This window comes from Castor canadensis, chromosome 7 (genome assembly GCF_047511655.1).
Source record: "Castor canadensis chromosome 7, mCasCan1.hap1v2, whole genome shotgun sequence".
Taxonomy (NCBI): Eukaryota; Metazoa; Chordata; class Mammalia; order Rodentia; family Castoridae; genus Castor; species Castor canadensis.
Window position 1 is genome coordinate 53604519 of NC_133392.1, and position 22190 is coordinate 53626708.

Here is a 22190-nt window from a genome sequence, read left to right on the forward strand (position 1 = left end):
GTAAATGGATGGAATTGGAGAACATCATTCTGAGTGAGGTTAGCCTGGCCCAAAAGACCAAAAATCGTATGTTCTCCCTCATATGTGGACATTAGATCAAGGGCAAACACAACATTGGGATTGGACTTTGAGCACATTGTCCCGTCCTGCAGGACACATCAGCGTGGGTAGCGAACCTAGAAGGGGAAGAATGAAGGGACAAGAGACACGAAGGAGACAGCAAGACAAGGGTTCTGATCAAGCTGCAAAATTTTATTGTTCACACAGGGGTATTTATGTGCTGAGGGAGTGAGGGGTACGACGAGGTGCAGGCTGGTTGGCTGGTTCTGCTATAGGACTTCTGATAGGGTGCACGTTCGCGCCGGCGGCAAGGTAAACTCCCGGAAGAGAAGCAGGGACGGCGCCATCTTGTGCTGGAGGTGGAGAAGTTGGGACAAACAACCGTGGGCAAGGTCAAGACAGAATGGCTCATAAAGGGAGCCTTGTCTCCGACATTTCCCCCTTATTCTTATACAAACATGACCAGAATATGTCGGCTTATTGAGAGGGGATGACAGAGGCCCAGTTCCTCAGGGTGGAGATCATTTTGCTTTGTAAGCAAGCGTCCTTGCTAAGTTCTCAAGAGAATCTCCTTGGCATGTTTTTTGAGGAGGCGGATTTTTTAGGAGCATGCCAACCGCCATGCACCAGGGCATGTCATACAGAGGTCTTGGGTCTGGGGATCCTAGGATCCACCCTCCTGCAGTCTTACCTGCACCCTCGTTTAGAAAAGCCTTTATGATCATTCTCCCTGGGTGCTGCCTCCCCCAAGCAGAGGGGCCCAGTGGAGGAGGGCCCAATGGGCGATGAGTGGTCAAGAATGTTATATAAGAAGAGGGGGTGGCAGAGAGAAAATTTGGAAACCCAGATGGAGCATTTAGCGAGTTCTTATTGAAAGGAGGGTCTCAGGAGCACGGTCTTCCATATCCAGATGATGATAATGGACCTGTATAGGCTTAGAGGCTAAGGTGTTAATTTGTTCTTTAATGAATTGTATCAGCCTGTTTATAATGCAGGGCCCTATGATCACAATTAAAAGTAGACCTAGCAAGGGGCCTAATAGTGGAAGAAGGTAGGGTAGAATTCCATTAAGCCCAGTCCAGAGGGGGTTTTCAAATAGCTCCCTTCATCTCTTTTCTAAATCTTCTTGAAGCTGTTTAATTTTGGTGCGTACTATGCCTGATTTATTGGCATAAAAGCAGCATCTTTCCCCTAAGGCCAAGCAGATACCTCCCTGGTTGGCTGTTAGCAGATCTAAGCCTCGCCTGTTCTGAAGGACCACTTCTGCCAGGGAGTCTATTTGGTCCTGTAAATCCTTAATGGTTCCAGATAGAGTTTGTACATCATCTATAAGTTGTTGAGATAGGCGACGGTAAGAGTGTATAGCCGTGCCTAAGCCAGCTGTACCTGTGCCTATAGCTGCTGTTATTCCAAGGCTGGCAAGGAGCGGCAAGGCTTGTATTGCCTGTTTATGTCTTTTAATTAAGGTGTCTAAGCTAGGAATGGGCAAAGGTTCATCTCCTGAAATAACAGTAATGTCTGGGAGTAATAAGGCAACAACACAGCCACCAGTCCAATTTGCTGGAAGCCTGGGGAAGGCTGAGTTTCCTCCACACAAAAAAACTGTACCGTTGGGGGGACAAAGAACTGGGGTGGGTGAGGAATAATTTAGAACTGATGAGCAATTTCCAAAAGAACTAACCCCAACGTCAATATCATAAGAATTATTTTGCATCCTGCCTTGAAGGCATACTGTAGGTGCATCCATAGGCTGTACTTTAAAAGGAAGTCCAGATTGACAGGTATCCTGATTATTTATGGTGGAGTTGACAGGTATTGCCATGGGCATTACTGCTCCTGTGGTCATGCAAAGCCAGCAATCCTTAGCAAGTGTGGGGTTGGAAGTGTTAAGCAAGGAGAAGGTACTTCCCAAAATATCTAATGTATTGGGATCTAAATCTGGAATCTGAGATTTAGGCAACATTAAGGGGTGATATGTGAGTTCGGGGATTTGGGGTTTTAAAAGCTCAATCACTTGAAGATGTTTGACAGCATCCGTGGGTCCTCCACCGTCAGAGACCCCTGTAGGGGCCTTAAGGGGCCAGCAGGAGGGTTTGCCAGCGCTGCCCTCACATCCAGCCAATTTGCCGGAGAGGTGAACGGTATATTGGGTTTGGCTGAGAAAGCCGGGTATCTGCACGACAGAGTCGGCGCTACCTCCCCCATGACCCCTTGTTCAGAGCCAGCAATAAGAATGGCCTCAAAAAACTGTTGTCCGTTTTTGCCGCGGCAGAGAGAGGCTTGGGCATAGCAAGAGCTATGCACTGCCGAAGTGTGGTGACAGGTAGCTGAACAATTTTTAATTTCTTTTGAAGCGGTGGAGACTTTTGGTTTATTAACACATACCCAAGAAGGCTGCCAAAATCCCCCAATGTATGAGTTTTGCTCTATACGCTGATAAGCCACCTTAGTTATGCAATCCACGGTCAGGGCATAGCTGGTGGGGGCTATGGACAAGTGTCCTCCCCTGCATTCACAGGGGGCACCAAAAAGCTCTTGAGCGGCTAAGCCAGGGTCCCGAAATCCTCCATCAGCAAACTTGTTTAGCAGGAGTGTCGCAAGCAGGATCTTCATCCAGTGTGTGAACAGCATCTGTAAGAGAAGATAATGCGCCCTCAGGGAGAGGGTCTTTCTCCCTGGGTTTTGTTAAGTCATTAACCTGTTTTATTAGGCGTTCTGGTAACCATCTAGGGGCAGCCTGTTCTTGATCCAAAACACAAGCTGAGCCTCAGCCCCAAATGAGGACAGGATCTGGGCCTTTCCATTTATATGTAAGAGGATCGCGCCACATGACGGGTGGGCGGACAGTGTTAGACGAGGGGTGCCAGTGTCTGTCCGCGGCCGAGTGGCCGTCGCTGTCTAGGGTGAGAAAGTTGAGGGTAAATAATGTATGGTTTAGGCGATCTCTGGGAGTGGTAAAGGTAAGGGTAGAGGCTTTAAGACGGGTTAGCCAAGTTTTCAGAGTGAGGTGGGCACGTTCTACGATGCCCTGACCCTGGGGATTATAAGGAATCCCAGTAGTATGGGAAATTTGTAGAGTAGAACAGAACTGTTTAAACTTAGAACTGGTATATGCAGGGCCATTATCTGTCTTAATGTGTGTAGGTTTACCCATAACGGTGAAGGCTGAAACAAGATGAGAAAGGGCATCTTTGGTAGCTTCCCCAGAGTGTGGAGATGCAAAAATAAAGCCACTGAAGGTATCTATAGTAACATGTATATATTTGGTTTTTCCGAATTCGGGAAAATGAGTAACATCCATTTGCCACACCTGGTTGGGTAATAATCCTCGGGGATTGACTCCCAAATGTTGAATGGGAAGGGAGATAGTGCAGGCAGGGCATGCCTTAACTATCTCTCGTGCCTGTTGTCTGGTAATTTTACAAAACAATTGAAGGCTTTGGGAATTTAGATGGTGAAGAGTGTGTAACTCGGTGGCTCTTTGGATGGAGCCGGCAAAGATTGGAAAGATAGAGCGCGTAGCTGCATCAGCTTGGGCGTTTCCCTGTGTAAGGGGACCGGGAAGGTCAGAGTGTGCTCTGATATGGCCTAAGAAAAATGGGTGGCGTCTGGTCTGGATTAGCTGTTGAAGCTGATGAAACAGAAAGGCCGCATTGGAAGAGGCCTTAATGGCGGGTGAAATCTCCAGCAGGGGCACAGAATGAGCAATGTAGGCACTGTCTGTATAAATATTAACAGGTTTATCGAGAAAGGTTATAAAAACTTGTGCTATGGCAAACAGTTCCACAAGCTGTGCTGACTGATAGGCAGTCTCAAAGGTAGTAGGTTGATTACCGACAACAAAGACCGCACAGCCATTACTGGAGCCATCTGTGAAAACAGTGAGGGCTTGAGGAATGGGAGCCTTTTGAGTAATTTTGGGAAAAATAAAGGGATGTAATTGGGCAAAATGTAAAAGGGGGTCACTTGGGAGGTGATTATCAATTGTTCCTAAAAACCCTGATAGAGCAATGCTCCATTCGTCTTCTGTATGTAATAAAAATTGGGTTTGGTCTTTAGTGTACGGGATTAAGATTTTATCAGGGTCCTTGCCAAAGTGTTGTCGAGAGAGTAAACGACCTTTGACAATAACAGAAGCTACCTGAGCAGGATAAACAGTAATAACCTTGGAGGATGTGGTGGGTAAATGGACCCAGAACAAGGGGCAACCTTTATTTTTAAAATGTGGATCCCTTTGCCAAAAAATTCCTGTAGGTGTGTGGGGAGTATGTAGAATGACCAGGATCAGGGGGAGGTTATAAGAAATTTGTGTAACAAACTGTTGGGTAATGGCTTTTGTGACTTGGTTTAATGCCTGTTGAGCCTCGGGGGTGAGTTTTCGAGGGGAGGTGGGGTGGGAGTCACCTTTTAAAATATCATTAAGGGGTAAGAGTACACAAGTGGGTAATTTTAAATACGGTCTTAGCCATTGAATGTCTCCCATTAATTTTTGAAAATCATTAAGGGTGTGAAGATGATCTACACGTAATTGTATCTTGGGAGTTTGGATTTGGTTGCCTTGGAGTTGAAGGCCCAAATAGGTATAAGGGTCTTGTGTTTGAACCTTATCAGGTGCTATTTGTAATCCCAAGGTAGTGAGGGCTTTATAGAGATCCAGGTAGCAACCATTAAGATTATGAGTATCAGGTGCGGCAATCAACAAATCATCCATGTAATGTAAGATGTAAATTTGTGGCCATCGTTTTCTCACAGGGTCAACTGCCTGTGCGACATATTTTTGACAAAGACTAGGGCTGTTGGCCATACCTTGGGGAAGTACCTTCCATTGAAATCTCTGCATAGGACCCTGAAAATTGATGCGAGGGAGACTAAAGGCTTTAAAATAGGGTCTATCCTCAGGATGTAAAGGGATGGTGAAAAAGCAATCTTTTAAGTCAATAACCATTTTATAATAGTCTTTGGGGATAGCTACTGGTGTAGGAATACCTGGCTGTAGTGCTCCCATGGGGCGCATGACTCTATTGATGGCGCGCAAATCTTGTAAAAGGCGCCATTTGCCTGATTTTTTTTTGATAACAAAAATAGGAGTATTCCATGGTGAGGTTGAGGGCTCTACATGGTCGGCTGCTAGCTGTTCCTGTACTAACATGGAAGCAGCCTTTAATTTTTCTTGGGTAAGGGGCCACTGATCCACCCACACAGGAATTTGAGTTTCCCAAATAATTTTATCTGCATGGGGTACAGGAGGGTCAGGGGCCGACACTAAAAATCCAAATACCCAAGCCCCTGTGTATTGGTTTTTTGTGTGGCTAGTATGGGTTTAGTTATTCCTTGTCTCTGTTTACCAAGGCCCGTGCCTGGGACAAAGTCCATACGGAGCATTTGATGGGTAACTATGGAGTTAGGGCTGGCCAAAATAACTTCCATCTGGCTTAGGATATCTCGGCCCCATAAGTTAACTGGGAGACCAGGGATAACAAAGGGAGTGACAGTTCCTTTGTTGCCTTCCCTATCAGACCAGTGAAGAACCTTAGAACTGACTAGGGGGTTTTTTGATTGTCCTATTCCTTTGAGGTCAGTTAAGGATGGGGTGAGGGGCCAGCCCGGGGGCCAATATTGTTGGGATATAATGGTGGCGTCGGCCCCAGTATCTAAAACTCCTTGAAACTCTTTTCCTTCAATAACTAGGGTAAGGGAGGGCCTTTCCTGAGAGATGGGTTGTACCCAGTAGATATCAGAGGACCCCAAGGAGGCAGTCCCCCGTGGTAGGCTCTGGGCAGTGGAGGTGCCTCCTGAGTGTAGGGGGAGGAGAAGTAATTGTGCGAGCCTTGTTCCTGCTGGAATGGCTGCAACCCCATTAATAGCTGTGGCTAATATTTGTATCTCTCCAGTAAAATCATTATCAACAATGCCAGGGAAGACTTGTACACCCTGTAAGGTGGTGGAGGCTCTTCCAAGAATAAGAGCACACATGTGAGATGGAGGGGGACCCACAACTCCAGTGGGTATTAACTGGGGTCCCTGCATTGAATCTAATATTGTATCGGTGGTGGCACAGAGGTCCAATCCTGCACTGCCTGGGGTGGCTCTTTGGAGGGAAGAGATAGTGGAGAAGGGTTTTGAGGAAGGTTGGGGGCTTGGGAAGGGACAAACCTTATTGCCCCTGGGTTTGTCCTGGGGGATATCGGGGCCAGGGGCTGGCCCCGTGAGGAGTTTTCCGACAAGCGGGGAAAAATAGGTTGTCCAAGAGCATTAGTCTTAGACCTGCATTCATTAGCCCAGTGACGGCCCTTGCCACAACGAGGGCAGAGAGTGGTGGGTGGTTTAGCCTCGGTTTGAGCCCCGATCTGGGGGGTTATTGCCTTTGGGCATTTACGTGCAAAATGGACAGGCTGATTACAATTAAAGCAAGTCCGTGAGCCAGGGTTATGGAGAGCCTTGGTAAAGGCAGCACCTATGGCTAGGCCCATGGCATGGGCCGTACCTACCCCAGCACAAAGTCTAATAAAGTCAGAAAGTTCTCCTTTAGTCTTATGTGGTCGAAGAACATCCTGACAAGCTGGGTTGGCGTTTTCAAAGGCAAGATGTTTAACAAAGGCACTTTCGCTTTCGCTTGGACCAAGTAAGCGCTCTGCAGCTAAATTGAGCCGGGCAGCAAAGTCACTATAAGGCTCATCGGGCCCTTGTCGAATTTTTGCCAAGGAGGTGGTAGCCGAGCCCTTTTGAGGGAGGCGTCTCCAAGCATGTAAGCCAGCTGTTTGAATTTGCGCCAAAAGCCCCACAGGGAGACATGCTTGTCTAGAGTTGGTGTCATATGGCGCGTTACCCACTAATTTGGCATAGGTCCAGGATTTAGAAGAGGTTTTAGTCAGATTTTTTTGAGCAGTTTCCCTACAGTGGTCTTTAAAATCTGCATTCCATAGCAGGAAATCTCCAGCACTGAGAGTAGCTCGGGCTAGAAATTTCCAATCATTTGGAGTAAGCCATTGTGTGCTTTGATTTTCTAATAAAGCCAACGTATAAGGCGCAGTGGGACCATATTGAGCACAAGCCTTTTTAAGTTTTTCGAGAAAGTGTAGACTTAATTTTTTATAGGCATTTTGGGTTTCATCCTGCCTAGAGGTGGGCTCCTCATCCTCTGAACCTTGTTTTTGTCCTGTTTCCTCTTGTTCCTCTCCTGCATTGTAGTGTTCCTCCTCATCTGAGTCTGAGTCCCTATCATCATTTTCCCTATTCTCCGTATGGGAAAGCTCTGTCTCTGTTTGGCTGCGAGTGACCAGAAAGGTGAGAACAGCCCGATGGTGTGGCTTAGCTTTTATTTTAGACTGTTTTGGGCTGGGACGTATAGATTCTGTGTCTAGAGCTAATGAGTGAAGCTCAAGGTCAAGAGACCTTAATTCTTTTAAAAGTTTAATTTGCTCTCGTCTGTGTTGGAGGGACTCATGTAAGGGGGCTAAGTTAGGTAAGGGAAGCGGAGAGAAAATGTCTGGAGGGGCAGTAGGCCCTTGCAGGGCCGGAGCACAAAAGGCAGGAGGAGTGTATAAAGGGGGGTCCGTCAAGGACGGGTCTTGCTCTGAACGGTAACGGGCAGCTGTTTCCTCAAGGGTAGCCTGTTCTTCAACAGTTAAGGCATCGTCAGGGTTTAGGACTGGGTAGAGGTGGGTAATTTCTTTATCCTTTGGGTCCTGGGGTGGGGCAGGGTTATCAGATTTTGAGTTAGATTGTGAAGAATCTATATCAATAGAAACGGAAGGACACCTGGAAGGAGGGCGGGAAGCCGTCTGCATAGCATTTTGCCCGATTTTAACAAGTCTTAAGGTACCATTATCAAAGGGAGCACTTTTGAGTATTTCATTAATCAAGTTCCAATAAGAAAAGGCGGTCACAGGGACTTTTTCGGGGCCAAAAGATTCATAATAGTCTTTTAAACAGTCTCCGACCCGGAGCCATCTCTTACCATCAATGGTTCCTTCAAGAGGAAACCAAGGACATAAATCTCCTATGTAACAAAAAAATGACCTCAAATCTTTTTTCCTAACACGCGCCCCTCGTGTCTTGAGGGCCTCCTTGAGGCCTGAAAGAAACAAATCATGTGACGACACTGCTTGTCCCATGGTGGGTCACTCACCGTTCGCCGTCCTCACTCTCCTCCTGGATCTGTCTCTCGGTTGCGTTAGCCGAGGCGATCGCGAACTCTGCTTGGCACCAAGCCTTTCCAGAGGACGGTGTTCTCCCCGCAATCACAGGAATAGCTACAGCCACATTGGGCGCCAGATGTCCCGTCCTGCAGGACACATCAGCGTGGGTAGCGAACCTAGAAGGGGAAGAATGAAGGGACAAGAGACACGAAGGAGACAGCAAGACAAGGGTTCTGATCAAGCTGCAAAATTTTATTGTTCACACAGGGGTATTTATGTGCTGAGGGAGTGAGGGGTACGACGAGGTGCAGGCTGGTTGGCTGGTTCTGCTATAGGACTTCTGATAGGGTGCACGTTCGCGCCGGCGGCAAGGTAAACTCCCGGAAGAGAAGCAGGGACGGCGCCATCTTGTGCTGGAGGTGGAGAAGTTGGGACAAACAACCGTGGGCAAGGTCAAGACAGAATGGCTCACAAAGGGAGCCTTGTCTCCGACAGCACATGATAAAAGCGAGAGCACACAAGGGAGGGTGAGGATAGGTAAGGCGCCTAAAAAAATTAGCTTGCATTTGTTGCCCTTAACTCAGAGAAACTAAAGCAGATACCTTAAAAGCAACTGAGGCCAATAGGAAAAGGGGACCAGGAACTAGAGAAAAGGTGAGATCAAAAAGAATTAACCTAGAAGGTAACACACATGCACAGGAAATTAATGTGAGTCAACTCCCTGTATAGCTATCCTTATCTCAACCAGGAACACTTGTTCCTTCCTATTATTGCTTATCTCTCTACAACAAAATTAGAAATAAGGGCAAAATAGTTTCTGCTGGGTATTGAGGGGGGGGGAGAGGGAGGGGGCGGAGTGGGTGGTAAGGGAGGGGGTGGGGGCAGGGGGGAGAAATGAACCAAGCCTTGTATGCACATATGAATAATAAAAGAAAAATGAAAAAAAAAAAAAAAAAGAATTAACCTAGAAGGCAACACACACACACAGGAAATTAATGTGAGTCCACTCCCTGTATAGCTATCCTTATCTCAACCAGGAACACTTGTTCCTTTCTATTATTGCTTATACTCTCTCTTCAACAAAATTAGAGATAAGGGCAAAATAGTTTCTGCTGGGTATTGGGGGGGGAGAGGGAGGGGGCGGAGTGGGTGGTAAGGGAGGGGGTGGGGCAGGGGGGAGAAATGACCCAAGCCTTGTATGCACATATGAATAATAAAAGAAAAAAAAATCTTCATAGAAAAAAGCAGGTCATTTGACCCGTAGAATTTCTCAGAATCTGGATTTTGTTGACCCTTCACATTTCCCCGTCCTCTGAATTTCTTACATTTTGGTAGTTTACACATGAGTGATAGCTCTCATTTGTGGCCAGTTTTGCTCCCCAGGGAACATTTGTCAAAGCTTAGAGATATTTTTGGTTGCTACACTGGAGGAAGGCACTACTGGCCTCTAGTAAAAAGAGGCCATGGATGTTGCAGTACAGACCCCTCAGCAAAGGATAATCTGGCTTAAATTGTCAAAGGTGCCAAGGTTGAGAAACCCTGAGAAATGGTCAGATTGGTTTTGGTTTTTTCCCACCAAATTTTCCAGTGGTTCTAAATATTTTCATCTTCTCCATATTTTAAGCACCAATTGCATTGTCAACTTTAATTATATTAACAAATGATTTGAAATATACCAGAATTTAAAAAGTATTTGTCTCAGGAGAACTCAATAATGCAATTAGAATTAGCATTTACCTTAGTTCCCTACTCAGAGTATACTTTTATTCACTAAGCTGTAATTATACTCAGAGAGTTTGATATTCTCCATAAAATTATAATTGGAATAAAAGCTCACTTTGTATAACTATTCATTCCAGATTAGTACAACTGCCCTGTTGATATCCAATCTCTGAACCCATTATGAAATTTGAGAATATTTAGTATTCACAAAATTATGTGCAAAGTTTTGAGAAAATTTACACAAAAGACATTAAGTATGCTTCTCACACATCCAACTATAATTAAACTTAAAAATAAATAAGCCATCTGTCTTGGCTTTTGAAAAAATAAAGCAACATCATCTAGAAAAAAAAACTAGAAAGATTATCTAATTTACAAATGGTTCAAGTCTTTAAAAGTTAGTCACGAAAAATTCACTAAAGAACTATTTTTATTGGAAATAGCCTAGTTTTTTTTAAGAAGAAAACTTCTGAGTCCCAATTCTGCCAGTCAGTTGAGAGCAGTTTTTTGTTCTGTGCCTTCCTTTAAAATTTTCTTGAAGAAAAAGAAAATGAGCAATGAAATGACATGCATTTAGAGAATGTGTAGAGGATAAAAGAGTATATTACTCTTGAACTTCAAAATTATTTTTATCTCAAAGGTTGAAAACAAGATAAAGATGAAGAACCCTACAAAATGTTAGCTGATTTGATTTTGAAATTGTACCAAAGCCTGGTTTGTGAGATAACGGGTCAATTATTTTCTCAGTAAGTATATTAATGACTCTACTTAATATTCATGAATGTTTGGGTAAACCTAAGTGAAACTAGGGAAATAAAACCCTGATTTTAAAAAGGAACATTCCTAACTAATTATTTCTCTGATAATTTATAATAAAAATACAAATTTTAAAAGGGAAACATTACATTATATACGATTGGCTGCAAGGGTCAGAAACCTGACTCAAAGTGGTCTACAAAAGGGAGCTATTTTTCTTCATGTACCTGAAGATCCTAGGGAAATCAGTGTTGGAGATCCTGCTAATAATCAACCCCCCATCACATTTTTCCTGGCTGCAAGAGCCTGCCTCTCACTGTGGAGGCGGAACTATGACAGATCTGCCTTTTCCTGCCTCCACGCAGCTAGGGCATAGGCACAGGACCTAATCTTGGTCAATGGAATGTAAGGAGAAGTCAACTTGAGACTTTTGGAAAACCCTTTTCTACATAACCAAAAGAAAGTGGTTTTGAGGAGAATCCACTTGTGTTTCCCATCTTTGGATATAGCTGCATAAGGATATGATGCTGCAATGGTTAGACAAGAGGTGGAGACCAAGACCCCTGATTCATTCTACCAAATCAGTGCTAGAACAAACTATTCATGCACCTTACTATGTTGGGAAAGTAAATAAATACTCACTTTTAATGAGATGTTTTATTATTTGTAGCCAAAAGCATTATAACTAGTATTGTCTACTCAAGGCTTGGCTAGTTGCAAAATTTAAGGGATATTACCTAATATTCATCTCTTTCTTTCCACTCTGTATGCTTTGTGTTGGCTTCATTACTGAGCTTGAAGTAGCTGACCTAAACAGGTTCTAACTAACACCTGGTTACTAATACTGCTTCAGTCTAAAGGGGACTTCCTTCCTAAGAGTTCCTATAGCAATCTATGATTTAGTCAAAATCATCTGACTTGAGTTCTACACCATTCTTTGGAACTCTTCTTTTAGCCAGGGGGCACAAAACAAAATGATTGGGTCTCCTGACTACTGCCAGAGGTAGAAATGGTGTTCACCCTACCCGAACCGCACAGAGTGAGTGATTTTTTAATGCCGTTAACTAGAAAAATGCAGGTGGATCCTGTAGACAAACAAAACAAATAAGTAAACAAAACCTAGATGTTAAGTGTAATAATAAAAATAAGTCAATATTGACATGCCCTATATATAGGCTGTATGATGAGTAAAGAACAATCTTGGAGGTAGAGAGATCTTGGTTCTAGCAATTGATTCTTTTATTTTTTTTTTATTTTTTTTTTTCTTGGTCAATTCAATATTTATTGGATGGAGATAGAAATTTCTCTTAAACATTTTTTCCTTCCTTCATATATAACTCAAGCGCTTGTTTTGTGCAAGGTGGCGGGCTGGGTACAATTCTTTATTCTATTTTTTTTTTTCATTTTTCTTTTATTATTCATATGTGCATACAAGGCTTGGTTCATTTCTCCCCCCTGCCCCCACCCCCTCCCTTACCACCCACTCCACCCCCTCCCGCTCCCCCACCTCAATACCCAGCAGAAACTATTTTGCCCTTATCTCTAATTTTGTTGTAGAGAGAGTATAAGCAATAATAGGAAGGAACAAGGGGTTTTGCTGGTTGAGATAAGGATAGCTATACAGGGCATTGACTCACATTGATTTCCTGTGCGTGGGTGTTACCTTCTAGGTTAATTCTTTTTGATCTAACCTTTTCTCTAGTTCCTGGTCCCCTTTTCCTATTGGCCTCAGTTGCTTTAAGGTATCTGCTTTAGTTTCTCTGCATTAAGGGCAACAAATGCTAGCTAGTTTTTTAGGTGTCTTACCTATCCTCACCCCTCCCTTGTGTGCTCTCGCTTTTATCATGTGCTTATAGTCCAAACCCCTTGTTGTGTTTGCCCTTGATCTAATGTCCACATATGAGGGAGAACATACGATTTTTGGTCTTTTGGGCCAGGCTAACCTCACTCAGAATGATGTTCTCCAATTCCATCCATTTACCAGCGAATGATAACATTTTGTTCTTCTTCATGGCTGCATAAAATTCCATTGTGTATAGATACCACATTTTCTTAATCCATTCGTCAGTGCTGGGGCATCTTGGCTGTTTCCATAACTTGGCTATTGTGAATAGTGCCGCAATAAACATGGATGTGCAGGTGCCTCTGGAGTAACAGTCTTTTGGGTATATCCCCAAGAGTGGTATTGCTGGATCAAATGGTTAGATCGATGTCCAGCTTTTTAAGTAGCCTCCAAATTTTTTTCCAGAGTGGTTGTACTAGTCTACATTCCCACCAATAATGTAAGAGGGTTCCTTTTTCCCCGCATCCTCGCCAACACCTGTTGTTGGTGGTGTTGCTGATGATGGCTATTCTAACAGGGGTGAGGTGGAATCTTAGCGTGGTTTTAATTTGCATTTCCTTTATTGCTAGAAATAGTGAGCATTTTTTCATGTGTTTTCTGGCCATTTGAATTTCTTCTTTTGAGAAAGTTCTGTTTAGTTCACATGCCCATTTCTTTATTGGTTCATTAGTTTTGGGAGAATTTAGTTTTTTAAGTTCCCTGTATATTCTGGTTATCAGTCCTTTGTCTGATGTATAATTGGCAAATATTTTCTCCCACTCTGTGGGTGTTCTCTTCAGTTTAGAGACCATTTCTTTTGATGAACAGAAGCTTTTTAGTTTTATGAGGTCCCATTTATCTATGCTATCTCTTAGTTGCTGTGCTGCTGGGGTTTCATTGAGAAAGTTCTTATCTATACCTACTAACTCCAGAGTATTTCCTACTCTTTCTTGTATCAACTTAAGAGTTTGGGGTCTGATATTAAGATCCTTGATCCATTTTGAGTTAATCTTGGTATAGGGTGATATACATGGATCTAGTTTCAGTTTTTTGCAGACTGCTAACCAGTTTTCCCAGCAGTTTTTGTTGAAGAGGCTGCTATTTCTCCATCGTATATTTTTAGCTCCTTTGTCAAAGATAAGTTGCTCATAGTTGTGTGGCTTCATATCTGGATCCTCTATTCTGTTCCACTGGTCTTCATGTCTGTTTTTGTGCCAGTACCATGCTGTTTTTATTGTTATTGCTTTGTAATATAGTTTGAAGTCAGGTATTGTGATACCTCCTGCATTGTTCTTTTGACTGAGTATTGCCTTGGCTATTCGTGGAATCTTGTGTTTCCATATAAATTTCACAGTAGATTTTTCAATCTCTTTAATGAATGTCATTGGAATTTTGATGGGAATTGCATTAAACATGTAGATTACTTTGGGGAGTATCGACATTTTTACTATGTTGATTCTACCAATCCATGAGCATGGGGGATCTCTCCACTTTCTATAGTCTTCCTCAATCTCTTTCTTCAGAATTGTATAGTTTTCCTTGTAGAGGTCTTTCACATCTTTTGTTAGGTTTACACTTAGGTATTTGATTTTTTTTGAGGCTATTGTAAATGGAATTGTTTTCTTACTTTCTTTTTCAGTTTGCTCATTGTTAGTGTATAGAAATGCTAATGATTTTTCTATGTTGATTTTATATCCTGCTACCTTGCTATAGCTATTGATGATGTCTACAAGCTTCTGAGTAGAGGTTTTTGGGTCTTTAAGGTATAGGATCATGTCTTCTGCAAATAGGGATATTTTGACAGTTTCTTTACCTATTTGTATTCCTTTTATTCCTTCTTCTTGCCTAATTGCTCTGGCTAGGAATTCCAGTACTATGTTGAATAGGAGTGGAGATAGTGGGCATCCTTGTCTGGTTCCTGATTTTAGAGGGAATGGTTTTAATTTTTCTCCGTTAAGTATAATGCTGGCTGTAGGTTTGTCACATATAGCTTTTATAATGTTGAGGAACTTTCCTTCTATTCCTAGTTTTCTTAGAGCTTTTATCATGAAATGATGTTGGATCTTATCAAAGGCTTTTTCTGCATCTATTGAGATGATCAAGTGGTTTTTGTCTTTGCTTCTGTTAATGTGGTTTATTACGTTTATTGATTTTCATATGTTGAACCACACCTGCATCCCTGGGATGAAGCCTACCTGGTCGTGGTGAATAATCTTTTTGATGTGTTGCTGAATTAGATTTGCCATTATTTTGTTGAGGAGTTTTGCATCAATGTTCATTAAGGAGATTGGCCTATAGTTCTCCTTTTTGGAGGTGTCTTTGCCTGGTTTTGGGATAAGTGTAATACTGGCTTCATAAAATGTGTTTGGCAGTTTTCCTTCCCTTTCTATTTCATGGAACAGTTTAAGGAGGGTTGGTATCAGTTCTTCTTTAAAGGTCTGATAGAATTCAGCAGAGACTCCATCAGGTCCTGGACTTTTCTTTTTGGGGAGACTCTTGATTGCTGCTTCAATTTCATTTTGTGTTATAGGTCTATTCAGGTGATTAATTTCCTCTTGGTTCAGTTTTGGATGATCATATGTATCTAGAAATCTGTCCATTTCTTTTTGATTTTCAAATTTATTTGAATATAGGTTCTCAAAGTAGTCTCTGATGATTTCCTGGACTTCCATGGTGTTTGTTGTTATCTCCCCTTTTGCATTCCTAATTCTACTAATTTGGGTTTTTTCTCTCCTCATTTTAGTCAGGTTTGCCAGGGGTCTATCGATCTTGTTTATTTTTTCAAAGAACCAACTTTTTGTTTCATTAATTCTTTGTATGGTTTTTTTGTTTTCTATTTTGTTGATTTCAGCTCTTATTTTTATTATTTCTCTCCTTCTATTTGTTTTGGGATTTGCTTGTTCTTGTTTTTCTAGGAGTTTGAGATGTATCATTAGGTCATTGATTTGGGATCTTACAGTCTTTTTAATATATGCACTCATGGCTATAAACTTTCCTCTCAAGACTGCCTTAGCTGTGTCCCATAGGTTCCGGTAGGTTGTGTTTTCATTTTCATTGACTTCTAGGAACTTTTTAATTTCCTCTTTTATTGCATCGATGATCCATTCTTCATTAAATAATGAGTTATTTAGTTTCCAGCTGTTTGCATGTTTTTTGTCTTTACTTTTGTTGTTGAGTTCTACTTTTACTGCATTGTGATCAGATAGTATGCATGGTATTATTTCTATTTTCTTATATTTGCTGAGGCTTGCTTTGTGCCCTAGGATATGATCTATTTTGGAGAAGGTTCCATGGGCTGCTGAGAAGAATGTATATTGTGTAGAGGTTGGATGAAATGTTCTGTAGACATCTACTAGGTCCACTTGATCTATTGCATATTTTAGATCTTGGATTTCTTTATTGAGTTTTTGTTTGGATGACCTATCTATTGATGATAATGGAGTGTTAAAGTCTCCCACAACCACTGTGTTGGCGTTTATATATGCTTTTAGGTCTTTCAGGGTATGTTTGATGAAATTGGGTGCGTTGACATTGGGTGCGTACAGATTGATGATTATTATTTCCTTTTGGTCTATTTCCCCTTTTATTAGTATGGAATGTCCTTCTTTATCTCGTTTGATCAATGTAGGTTTGAAGTCTACTTTGTCAGAGATAAGTATTGCTATTCCTGCTTGTTTTCGAGGGCCATTGGCTTGGTAAATCTTCTTCCAGCCTTTCATCCTAAGCATATGCTTATTTCTGTCAGTGAGATGAGTCTCCTGTAAGCAACAAATTGTTGGATCTTCTTTTTTAATCCATTTTGTCAAATGGTGTCTTTTGATGGGTGAATTAAGTCCATTAACATTAAGTGTTAGTACTGATAGTTACGTGGTGATTCCTATCATTTAGTTATCTTAGTTGTTTGAAGGTTTGATTGTGTGTACCTAACTTGATGTTACTCTCTACTGTCTTGCTTTTTCTTATCCTGTGGTTTGGTGCTGCCTGCCTTTTCATGGTTAAGTTGGGTGTCACTTTCTGTGTGCAGGATCCCTTGCAGAATCTTTTGTAATGGTGGCTTTGTGGTCACATATTGTTTTAGTTTCTGCTTATCATGGAAGACTTTTATTGCTCCATCTATTTTGAATGATAGCTTTGCTGGGTAGAGTATCCTGGGGTTGAAGTTATTTTCATTCAGTGCCTGGAAGATCTCACCCCACGCTCTTCTTGTTTTTAATGTTTCTGTTGAGAAGTCTGCTGTTATTTTGATGGGTTTACCTTTGTATGTTACTTGTTTTTTCTCTCTTACAGCCTTCAATATTCTTTCCTTAGTTTCTGAACTTGTTGTTTTAATGATGATATGTCGTGGAGTAGTTCTATTTTGATCTGGTCTGTTTGGTGTCCTGGAGGCCTCTTGCATTTGTATGGGAATATCTTTCTCTAGATTTGGGAAATTTTCCGTTATTATTTTGTTGAATATATTACGCATTCCCTTCGCTTGCACCTCTTCTCCTTCTTCGATGCCCATGATTCTCAAGTTTGGTCTTTTGATGGAGTCAGTGAGTTCTTGCATTTTCTTTTCACAGGTCTTGAGTTGTTTAATTAATAGTTCTTCAGTTTTTCCTTTAATTACCATTTCATCTTCAAGTTCTGAGATTCTGTCTTCTGTTTGTTCTATTCTGCTGAATTGGCCTTCCGTTTTGTTTTGCAGGTCTGTTTCGTTCTTTTTTCTGAGGTTTTCCATATCCTGGCAGTTTTCTTCTTTATTGTTGTCTATTTTTGTCCTGAGTTCATTTATCCATTTATTCATTGTGTTCTCTCTTTCACTTTGGTGTTTATACAGTGCTTCTATGGTTTCCTTTATTTCTTCTTTTGCTTTTTCAAATTCTCTATTTTTATTGTCTTGGAATTTCTTGAGTGTCTCCTGTACATTTTGGTTGACCCTATCCAGTATCATCTCTATAAAATTCTCATTGAGTACTTGTAGTATGTCTTCTTTTAAATTATTCTTGTGGGCTTCATTGGGTCCTTTGGCATAGTTTATCTTCATTTTGTTGGAGTCTGGATCTGAGTTTCTGTCCTCTTCATTCCCCTCTGGTTCCTGTACTAATTTTTTGCTGTGGGGAAACTGGTTTCCTTGTTTTTTCTGTCTTCCTGTCATTGTCCTTGGTGTTGTTACTGTCCCTGTACTGTGTGTAATTAAGTATTTTCTAGCTTGTAATAATAACAATGGTAATATTGAGAATGGAAGAGTGAGCTGAGATGGAAAGCAAGAAGTTAAAGAAAAGGGGAAAACAAATATACAGACAAGAGGGAGAAAGCAGAACAAGGTATCAGACAAGAGAGTTTCAAAGGTATAAACAGGGAGTGTTAGTGTACTAATCGACAGTAAGCTGAACAGTCAATAGAGAGACAGAGAGAGGATTGAAAATGAAAGATAAAAAAAATAAAAAATAAGTATATGAAAGTAATATCTATTTATAAAAATGAATTAAAATAAAATGGAAAATAGAAAATTAAAAAAAAAAACCAAAAAACTTCCAAGTTTATATGCAATGCAATTTCAGTCTTAATAATTTGGATGTCCGTCTCAATCTCCAGTCCTGGAGTTGGTGCCTCAGATGTTGTTCTGTAGTTGTCTCATCAAAGGGGATGCATAAAGTAGAACAAAACTACACTCACACACACACAGAAGAAAAAAAAAAAAAAAAGCCCCACCAAGTGTCCCCAGTTCAAATGCAATACAGTTTCAGTAAGTTTTTCGGCTTGCAGGTGTAATTCGGTTGTTCTCTCATCAAAGGTAGGGAGAAAAAGAAAAAAAAGCGTCTGGAGGCAGTTCTGAGAGTGGTATCTGCAACTGTGGCTTGCCTGCCTGCTGCTCTCAGCCTGTAGCTGGCGGTGTTATTTATGCAGATCTCTGGGGTGAGCTAGCACTCACCTGGTCCCACAGGCTTTGTTTGCTCAGAGTTCTCCTGTGCTGGGGGCCTCTGCTACAGGCTTTCCCCTTTCCAAGCACTGGGAAAGGTGACACTGCCCCGCGTTGTCAGGCCTGCGTGTTTATTTACAGTTCACGTGGGAAGTGGGTCTTCCCTCCTCTCACAAGCTTCCCCGCTCCTGGTTGCTGGGCACACGCCCCGCTCCCGCCAGAGCCTCTCCGGCCCGCCCGGCTCATTTATTTACAGTCCCGGGAAGGATTCCCTTCCCCCAATCTTCAGCGCTCAGGGCGCCCCACCCTCTTTCCAGCGTGTCTTAACTGTTCTTATTGCTTAGTACTCAGTTTCTCTTTTTTTCCCAGGTGGAGGTCAGTCTGTCCAGGGGGCTATGCTGCTCTGGCCCAGGCTTGTCTGTGGGGCTACCGCGGTACTGCAAAGCTCACCTGGTCCGCGTCTTCCCAAGCCGTCTGGGCGCCGGCCACTGGCGGCCCGGGGGTCCTCTTCGGTTCTCCGTTTAACGTGAAGTGGAGATTCTCTGCGCCGGCTGGAGATGTGGAGGAGTCAAAGTTATGCCTTTTCTCGGTGATTATGCCTGCAAAGTGTGTCTCCAGTGTCTCTCCAAGATTTCACTATAGGAGGCTCGCTTTCTGCTTCCTACCTCTAGCTGCCATCTTGGAATTCCGCCACAATTGATTCTTTTAAAGACATTTTTCACTAAGCTCCTAATACATCGTGGCTTTCATCTAGGTGCTGAGGATATAGAAATTAAGACACATAGCACCTGCTTTTTCAGTTCAGTGAAGGAATCAGAAGAAAAAGGAAACCAAAGATGAAAATACAATAGATTAGTGCCACGTGTACTCTACGTCATGGTTTTGCAAAGGAAAGACAGAGAACGGTATCCAAGTCAGTGTAAGATTAAATCAAAGTTTCTACAAAACCTTCCAAGAGTAGGTAAGATGACAGATTAGTTTTAGAAAGTTAAGATTGTGAGAAAATGATGAACAAAATCAGAGGGACAAATGAACTTTTGGTGCATTTGGTTAATTCTAAGCTAGTGCTGACTGACCCACTGGCACTGGATGACTTTTCTAATCTCTTTCTCATCAAAAATAAACAGGGGACAGTAGTAGCAAGGTTGTACTTTTAAATGCTCTCCTAGGCTTTTTGTTGATTTAGAATCTAGTTATTTTATTACAACTTTTTAGTGCACATATCTCTAATTCATATTATAAAGTCATAAAAACAGAATTTTTAATTTTCATCAATCATGGCATTTATAACTGACCTTGTTTTCTAATTATGTCTAGAAAAATAGAGATTTCAGTTCAGGCACTGAATAACAGATCATCAAAGTCTCATGTTTGTAAAATATTCCTCTAAAATTACCAACTCATTTTGTAGTGATAACATTCTCCCACTTTCCTCTCAATGAGCTCCCCAGGAAACTATTGCTGATGTTAAAAGTTGACTTGGTACTTTCTGAGTTTTATTTTGCTGAGACATACTTTGGTAACACTCAAATAACTAACGCTAAAATTGCCTTGACTTTCCTTTCAGGTTTGGGCCACCAGGCTTTCAAGACCTGTTCACATTCAACTATCCATATGCTAGAATATTTTACTGTACTATTGTGAAAATATGAATTACTGAGCCACCATTGGGCTCACTATTGAATATACATAAAGTACATGCAGCAATGTTCAGAAAGTGAAGGAAAGACATTAAGGGTGCAGAAATTATCCAGGGAAGTAAGTTAGAGTTAATGAGAGAACATTTCTCCTTGGATAGGTCTGACATGAGAGGTTAAGAATACAAAAGTCAGAGGACTGTTCATCCAGACTTTGGCACCTATTTGCTCTTAGAAATAAAATTTTTAAACAAAAACATTGATCTATTCCTTACCCTAACTTTTGAGTTTGGTCATGCTATCAAAGTACTTTTGCAAAATAACCTCTTTTTTTCCTTTTTGTTTGTCTTTTTTTGTCATCTCAACATTTTTTAAATTTTATTTTATCATTTTTACATTTACTCACATGTATATATTACATTGTTTGGGCCATCTCCCTCTTCTCCACCCTTCCCATCCTGCTTTCAGGCAGAACCTGTCCAGCCCTCTTGTTCTCCAATTTTGTTGAAGAGAAAACATAAGAGATAATAAGAAAGACATAGTGTTTTTGCTAGTTTGAGATAATGATAGCTATACAAAGAGATTCCTAGTGTTGCTTCCATGCACATGTGTATTGCAACCCACATTGGTTCATCTCTCCAGACCTCTTCCTTACTTCCTAAAACACACATTATTCTAAAATTTGTCCTAATGCTCATATTGGCTTGGAATAGACATATCTTGATAGATAACATCTTGAATTTCATCTTAGAAAACATCTTCTATAGAAATAAAAAAGACTGTAATGTTCTCTCTTCCTCGCTCTTTTAACCACTTGAAAGCAACATGAACAGCTATGGGAAAGTCTCATGTACATTAAAAATAAACATTTTAACATGAAAGAGAAGCTAATATCTGTTGGATAAACATTGAAAGATTTCAGTTTTGAGGCTTAGCATTTTTAGTGTCCTGTATTTCTCATTAGGTTCATGAAATTACAGTAAGGAAAGAAGGCATTTATTATGCTTCAGTTATTCTTTCAGAAATTAGAATGTAAGGAATAAAATGGGCTTTATATATATTTGAAACTGTGTAGATGTATTCTGCTACTATGTACCTGTTTGCTTCAAAGTTTGACTGCAAATTTATAAGAAAGCAACAATGTCATACATATTAACTGTGCAATACATTAATTTGAAAATATTTATTGTGACAAGTAATGAGAGGAACAGAATGCTGTATTTGTTTAAGGGGTCAGAAAATCCATTTGGAGGAATAATGGGCTTTCTCTGGGGATCTGACATAGAAAACTAGGAGAATGCATGTGCAACTTACTTAAAATGTGTCTTTTTATTTGCTTTTATTGGAAAGTTTCAACCTTTTGTAGAGGAATCCAAACATCTACTTTGGAAGAGAGGGGCTGTTCTTAGGTTACACTGAGCTAATTGGATATTCAACTTGCTATAGTCAGTGAAATGGAAAATCCAGAACAGAAAAGAGAAGAAATACTATAAAGTAATACACAGTGAGATAAAAGAAATAACTTTAATTTGCTCCTTTAAACAAAAGAGGTCTTTTCCTTCCCTGGATTCCACACCATTAAGGGAAGCTCTGCTAAGAGTTGTCACTCTATAACCCCTGGAAAGTATTGTTTCTGTCTGTCATAGACTCTCTAGGCCACTGCTATTTGCTGTTGTTGATATGCTTGGGCTGCATTGTTGGGTAAAACTTTGGGGGTGACCACTTATAATCACACAAGCCTCCCTTTGCTGACCCCATACAATATGGACAACAATGAAACCCCCATCTGAGGCTCCCAGGGGACTCTATGGACCTTTCAAACTGACCATTGCTACAGCCATCTTTGGCAGCACCACCAGCATCAGAGATCTCTCTGGGGTTTATGGAAACCTCCCACCTGCTGTTCTGATTTTGACAAAAAGGCAGCTATTAAAACAAATACCACCTGTCTGGAGGACTCAGTACATTATCTTTTTTTTGTGCGAATCAAGAAAGCAAAGTATTGAAGGGAGAAACACTATGAACAGGCGTCATTAGCTTGTAATTATAAAATGTAGACTACTATAACTTTTTAAATTATTAATTTACTTTTGCAAATAGGCAACACATGCATGTGATTCAAAAATTAAAAGGTATAAAAAGTTGCAACGAAA

General features: G+C 41.3%; 1 long non-coding RNA gene across 1 annotated transcript; it reads right to left on the reverse strand.

The window, feature by feature from the left end:
* Nucleotides 1–231: 231 nt before the first annotated feature.
* Nucleotides 232–8260, reverse strand: LOC141424800 (uncharacterized). The gene is made up of 2 exons (XR_012449715.1): nucleotides 8189–8260; nucleotides 232–413 (listed from the first exon to the last, which is right to left on the reverse strand). It is a non-coding gene; the product is annotated as an uncharacterized lncRNA (long non-coding RNA).
* Nucleotides 8261–22190: the final 13930 nt, after the last annotated feature.